Raw genomic sequence first — 7741 nt, 5'->3', positions numbered from 1 at the left:
CATATCCCAGGACGACCACATAAACTTTCGCCAATCAACCGTCTTATGATGGTAATTTTGTGGTTGAGAAGCTACCCTTGCTATGTAATGTTGTCTTTACTATTTGACGTTTCTGTTCATGCTGTCAGTGCACAAATAAATGCCTTGGTCCCAATTCTTTGGGAAATATATGCCCCAAATATTTCTTGGCCAACCGTAGAAAATTGGCGTCAACTCCGCGGTGGGTGGCATACATTACCCACAGCGTTAGCTGCAATCGACGGAACCTCTCATGCCATTTACAGACCACAGACGGAGCCTCAAGAACAATTTACTCCGGACACAGACACACTCATTGCATGCATACACAGGTGATTGTGGACAATAGAAATCATATAAGAACACTGGACACTTTAAATTTGCAAAACACTCATTTGCAAATCCGCCGCCGCCTCAAACAAGAGCTACAGTGTCATGAATATAACCAAAATGTGAGGAATTACATGGGATTCAATAATTTCATTGGTTTTCTACTGTTACTCTAATATTTATTTTGCTATTTGATTTATAAAAACATGGGATTTTCAATATCCCATGGGACAGGGCAAAATCCCATGGGATTGACCATTATCCCATGGGATTTTGGTAAAATCCCATGGGATTTTTTTTGGTCCCATGGGATTATTATAGTCCCATGGGATATTTGTTGTCCCATGGGACCAAAAAAATCCCATGGGACTTTAATTATCCCATGGGATTTTTAATATCCCATGGGACAAAATAAAATCCTATGGGATTAAAATTATAAATATATAGATATAAATATATAGTAATGTGAATGTAACAATGAATGCTGTTTGGTAGTAAAATGTTTTAAATGTATACAAGGTTTTTAATATTTATTAAATATACATGTACATATATCTAATATTTTTTTTCATTTTGTCACAAACATGTTTTTAATTTGTTTATATGACAATAAAGATTATTCTTATTTTGGAATGTATAATAATACATGTATCTACAGTCAAAGAGTAAAGTCCTTTCACTGAAACAAAATGATGAAATGTCTAAATAAATGAAAAAAATATTGTTTTGAAATCTTCGTCTTGTTTATTCTACTATGAAAAATAGGACTGAAAAAAATATTTCATATTCTGACTGAATTGTTTACTCTTTTCACGAGGTAAGGTTTTCTTTGTTATAGTTTCATTGCAATACATGAATATGCAAACAATTTGAATTATATACCTTTGAGGTGTACATAATGGTATGCTTATATTTGCAAATTTATAATATAAATTCTTTCTGTTAAAGTTTTTGTTTTCTTTTCCCCCAACTTGCTATGTACAATTATTCAGTCCACTATATAAGAGTCAAGTCAATAAATTATTTCATCCACCAGAATATTCCTGCAATTCTTAGACAAAACATTTTTTCAATCTGTTCTTCAAAGATCTTCCTCGTAAATCTTTATTGGATGGAGCAATTCAAATGAGAAGACAAAGCAAGTTTATTTGGACAACATACTAATATTTTGTTCATTCGTTCCTTCTTTCAATTGATAATTACATAATCATTTATATGATCAAGTTCTTGTGCATCTATGATCGTGATGATATGACTCCTATTTGTTTATAGTCATTATGTTGAAATTTCCCCTTTCTAATAAATGTAGGAAAAAACACGTTCCATTTCAAATTAATAAAAAAAAGTCGCACTATGAAGAAAAATATCAACTTTAAGTTTTCTGTTCAGTATTGATCTGTTGTATGATGACCATAAAAACCGAGATGTCTGACCTACAAATACACAAAACTCAAAAATTATCAGTGAAGAGAGCAATAAAATAGCTATGTTATCATATTTATGAACATTATAATAAACTTTCATTTGAATATTCATTGTTAGTACTCTTATTTCAGTGCTTTGTGTCTATGATTTACATATTATTGGTTGTTGTTTGGTTCCGTGTTGCAGTCTTTTGAATTAAGCCCATTGCAACAAATGTTTACAATTTGTTCAAATGTTGTGCTGTTATTAAAACCACTGTCCGGTATAGGGTTTGCTCATTGTCAAAGGCTGTACAGTGAACTATTTTTGTTAAATTAAGGCAGCTTGCGGGTCTAAATCAAATTTTTTTCTTAATATATGATTTCGCTATATTTTTCTATAAATGAACTTTATCTTATACTTAATAGAAAAATTAAAAAAATTAAAATGGGGTCACCGTTCATTTACTCTCTCAATCTGCCTTCGAAAGAAACATACATTTTTGTAAAGGTACTTTTTTTTCTGTTGAACTAATACATGTAAATAGAGGTAATATCGAAAATAAAAAAAGAACTAAATTACAGAACATGCAGAAATCGCTTATATTTTTTATAATAGTTTAGTTTAAGTACAGCTTATTTGAAAATGGTAATAAACAAGAATGTGTCCAAAGTACACTGATGCCCCACTCGCACTATCATTTTCCATGTTCAATGGACTGTAAATTTGGTAAAAATCTAATTTGGAATTAAATTTAGAAAGATCCATACCATAGGGAACATGTGATCTAAATTTCAAGTGGATTGGACTTCAACTTCATCAAAAACTACCTTGACCAAAAACTTTAACCTGAATCGCACTTTCATTTTCTATGTTCAGTGGACCATGAAATTGGGGTCAAAAGTCTAATTTGGCTTTAAAATTAGAAAGATCATATCATAAGCAACATGTTTACTAAGTTTTGAAGTTGATTGGACTTCAGCTTCATCATAAACTACCTTGACCAAAAACTTTAACCTGAAGCGGGACAGACGGACGGACGAACGAACAGTCGAACGAACGAACAGACCAGAAAACATAATGCCCCTCTACTATCATAGGTGGGGCATAAAAAATATAGGTCAGCAATGAGTTAAAAAAGATATTAAATTTCTAATGCCAAAAAATGGCATTTTGAACCAAAGGGAGATAATTTGGAGCTTTTTCAATGATATATACATTTTAAAAGTCATCTTGGGCCAAAACAAATTGATTGTTTTGAATGATTTGTGTACCATATGATAACATGGATAAAGTTACAACTAAGAAAGTTATAAATAAAATGAGTTATGAAAAAAAAATATTTTAAATATTTTTCTGAAATTTGTATACCCTAGAGCCTCCTTAAATGTCATTTGATCTCTATTGGAGAAAAGTCTCATTGGAAATCAGACTGCTAAGTGCTTCTTATTTTTATATCAACACAGCCATATTATACCTGTCCAATATCAGGAGCTTGTACATAGTTCAGTGGTTGAAGTTGGTTCATATCGGTCATTTTTGTTTTTCATAATTTGTTGTTTTTATAAATTAGTCTGGTATATTTGAAGTTTGAATTGATGCTTTGTTTCAAATTTTGTTAGTGTTGTCTTTTATAGATTACTATCACATGTATAGGGTATGGGTTTTCTCATTACTTACAGGTCATCAATGGCCTCTAATAGGTAATTACAATGCTTACATCCACTAAATTGAATTCTGTTGGATAGTTTTCTCATTCATCATGTTCATCATACATTGTCATACCACATCTTATTTTAATAAATATTTAATCATTATTATGACCAAAACTTTTATAACAGTGGACATACCATTTAGGCGTTGTTGACCTCTGTAAATCTATGTTTGTTGATAATTTCTTCTGTTTAAAGTTTCCCTTTATCTTTAATGTTCTTGCCCTACACATAAAAGGGTAAACATTATCATTTAATAAACCAAAAACAAAAATAACTACTATTACATAATTAGTAGGCAACTGAAAATTTTGCCTCATTTGTATATAACATCGACTTGCTCATCATTCTTGCTGTTTAATATTATCATTATTCTATGAAAATGAGGTCACAGTAAAATTAACCTTGGCAGACAAACATCTTCTTATTTTTATATGATACCTTGTAGTCATTCCGTACAACAAGTAGACCTATGCTTATGCATGTTATAATATCTGATAAAATGACAAAACCAAGAAAACTTATCATTAACCAAAGAACATAAAATGCGGTCATGGTTATATAAATCTGCAAGACAGACATGCACACCTTACAATTGTTACATATCCACCAAATATAATCTACCTGTAACTTTAAACATATGATAAACTGACAAAACTATGCAGTGTTTCATTGACCAATGAACCATTTGAAATGAGGTCAAGGTCATATAAAATATGGCAGACAGACATTTGCATCTTACAATCATTCCATTCACTAAATAAAGGGGCCTTATTGCTTACAGTATCCGGAAAATAGACCAAACCACAAAAAATAAACATTTTCAAAGTTCCTTATACCCTGCCAATTTGTCATGGATGTGCCTGTTCCAAGTCAGGATCCTATAATTCAGTGATTGTCGTTTGTTTATGTGTAACATATCTGTTTTTCCATTTTTTGCACATAAATTAGGTCGTTAGTTTTCTCGTTTGAATTGTCATTACTGGACCTTTTATAGCTGACTATGCAGTATGGGTTTTGTTCATTGTTGAAGGCTGTATGGTGACCTTGTGTTGTTAATTTCTGTTTCATTTGGTCTCTTTTTTATATTGTCCAATGTATTATGAAAATAAAGTAAGATGACATATGCACCTAGTTGACCTTTTGCTAATTTGAAAATAAGAAAGTAGAAAAACTGGCAAAAAAAAAAGTAACATTAAGCAATGAACCATAAAAATGAGGTCAAAATTGAATAAAAGTAAAAACATGCCAGACTAACATGTACATCCCTAAAAATGTTCATACAACAAATATACTTGACATGTTGCATACAATATTAGAAAACCTGACCAAAACACAAAAAATTAACAATAACCACTGAACCATGAAAACGAGGTCAAGGTCAGATGAAACTTGCCAGTTGGACATGCATACCTTACAATCATTCCATACAATAATTAAAAGTAAATGAAGTAGACACATTGTTTATGGTATCTGAGATATGGTTGTGACCACAAAAGCTTAACTTGTTCACTGATCCATGAAATAAGGTCAAACCAAGTGAAAACTGTCTGGCGAACATGAAGACTTTGCAAGGTCCTTAAATTTTTTAGTATTCTTGATTTCTCTTATAATCCTATTACTCATAATAATCATAATAGAAATAAGGATTCTGAAAAACCTTAACTTTTTTTCAATGTGCACAGTCACTTAGCCATGAAATGAGGTCACTCAAGGTCAATGAACATAGGACAGACAAAAACTTCATAACATAAGGCATGTATATGCAAAGTATGAATGGTCCAGGTCTTCTGCCTTCTAAATATTCATGATACTAGGCTTTAATTAAGAAGTAAGTTAACACTTTATCACTAGTATTTTGGGGTTTCGTGCGGATAGAAAACCAGATAAATTGACATAAATCCCTGTGGTACAACAATATGTGCCATAATATTAGTCCAAATAATAATGACGTCTTGCATGGCTATTTCAACTTTTTTCTGTGACGTTGTCATAGTAAAAAACAAGTGAAACTGCGAGCTACTGCTCACTGATGATAACCCCGTTGCAAGTGGATAATATTAATAGTGTAAAAATATGTAAGTGTTCAGCTAACAGGAAGTTGTCGAGTGATGACTCTGAAAACACATCACACAGTATAGCTGACTTATATAAACCCTGAAACCAAATTTCAGAAATCTTTGTATTGTAGTTCCTGAGAAAAATTTGACAAAAATTTTCAACTTGCCATCATGTGTAAAATCATACTTGTAAGTGTTCGGTAAAAGGGAATTTGTCAAGTGAAGAATCTGAAAACGCATCACACGGTATAGCTGACTTATTTAAACCCTAAAACCAAATTTCAGAAATTCTTGTATTGTAGTTCCTGAGAAAAAGGCGACGAAAAAAATATTCATGGGACGGACGGACTGACAGAAGGATGGATGGACAGACAGAGATTAAACAGTATACCCCCTTTTTTAAAGCAGGGGTAAAATTTTAAAGTGGGGATATAAAAAGCCTTACAAGATGTCATAATTGTTTGTATTACAAAAAGAAGTAACTTAATTCTTACTTGTTAGGGGCTGGCAAAAAAGATTTATTTAAAGTTGGTTATACAACATAAGCTTTTATCCGACATACATATATGACAAGCACAATACATAAAGCATAAAGTTCATCACTGAATGACTGAGATAGTAGTCTCAGATAGAGGGAGACCAACCAAACTCCCCTATTCAATCTGAATGTAGGACAGAAAGTCACAGGACAAAAAGTCACGGTCAAAAAGTCACACACTGTCACAGGACAAAAAGTCACAATTCAGTTTCAAGATTGTTTTTCTTTGAACAAGAAAACACCTTTACCGGTATGTATTTTTCTTGAAGTTTTATACATGAACATGATGAAGCAACTTAGTAGTTAAAATTTATTAAAATAAATAAATCGATGCATTAGGTTTGCACAAAGGTAAAACATTTTAATCCCTAAATGCACGCAAATGTGGTGCGCCCTAATAAATATCAATAATGATCTGATCAAATAATTGTTATGAAAACAAAACATGCAAAATGTCAAAGTGGCTTGGTTTTCAAACATGTCATATGACTTCAATTTGCCAATAAATATATTCTTTGCACGATTAAAATCTAATACATTTTCATTTATCAAGGTTTATGGTCAGGAGCCTGTAATTCAGTGGTTGTCGTTTGTTTATGTGTTTTATTTGTGTTTTGTTCATTTTTTTTATATAAATAAGGCCGTTAGTTTTCTCGTTTGAATTGTTTTACATTGTCATATCAATTAAGGCCTTTTATAGCGGACTATGCGGTATGGGCTTTGCTCATTGTTGAAGGTCGTAAAGACCTATAGTTGTTAATGTCTGTGTCATTTTGGTCTCTTGTGGACAGTTGTCTCATTGGCAATCATACCACATCTTCTTTTCTATATCATGTATATTATCACATGTATCAGCAATTTCCTTAAATTAAAAATGAATATATATATGTAAGAAAAAGAAAATATTTTAAAATCTTTTTCATATATATTCAAACAATTGTCAATAAATTGTTTGTGACTTTTTGTCCTGTGACTTTTTTTGAGCCTATCAGTATCAATTTTGTGACTTTATGTCTGAGTTTATATGTCCTGTGACTTTCTGTCCGTAAATTACCTTCCATCTAAATCAGTGAGCTGAGAAATTGTTTTTTTGCAGTAGTCCGGTGAACGAGTCGATATCTGTTAAAAAATCACATGTGCAAAATGAGAGTCAACACTTACACAATACATTTTCAGAATATCAGCTAAAAAAAAGAATCACTGGTGATAGGGGAGTGTAACCGATGAATTGATCCCGAATTAGATAAGATTTTCCCGGTACGTCTAAACACCGCTTAGGACCTCCTGAGTGCACACAGGGACACATCTCCATTAATCCTTAGGTCGAGTGTACATGGATCCGCTGTACCCTTGCAGTCAATCAAGGAGTGCGTCTATACTGGCGGAATCTCTAAGTACATACATACAGGACACAGTGGCGGATCCAGAGCTTTCCCTAAGGGGGCCCGCTGACTGACCTAAGGTGGGGGGGGGGGGGGGGGGCCGCTCCAGTCATGCTTCAATGATTCCCTATGACGTTACGCACGTTATTGTGTCAATACCGTGTAATCAACCAGTCCACACTAATAAACAGCTTTTCTGTAAAATCATAACAGTTAAGTTATATAAAACTTATATCCATAGACTAGACAGGTAAATACTATTCCGAAAAAAAGTAAAAATTGTTTTATCATATTTTA

The 7741-nt window shown here is 32.4% G+C and overlaps 1 long non-coding RNA gene across 1 annotated transcript; it reads right to left on the bottom strand.

Moving 5' to 3' along the window:
• Positions 1-1067: 1067 nt before the first annotated feature.
• LOC143085666 (uncharacterized) lies at positions 1068-7472 on the bottom strand. Its single transcript, XR_012981398.1, has 3 exons — positions 7224-7472; positions 3603-3689; positions 1068-1781 (listed from the first exon to the last, which is right to left on the bottom strand). It is a non-coding gene; the product is annotated as an uncharacterized LOC143085666 (long non-coding RNA).
• Between the last annotated feature and the right edge of the window lie 269 nt (positions 7473-7741).

This window comes from Mytilus galloprovincialis, chromosome 8 (assembly GCF_965363235.1).
Source record: "Mytilus galloprovincialis chromosome 8, xbMytGall1.hap1.1, whole genome shotgun sequence".
Lineage (NCBI taxonomy): Eukaryota > Metazoa > Mollusca > Bivalvia > Mytilida > Mytilidae > Mytilus > Mytilus galloprovincialis.
This window is presented reverse-complemented; position numbering and strand designations above follow the sequence as displayed.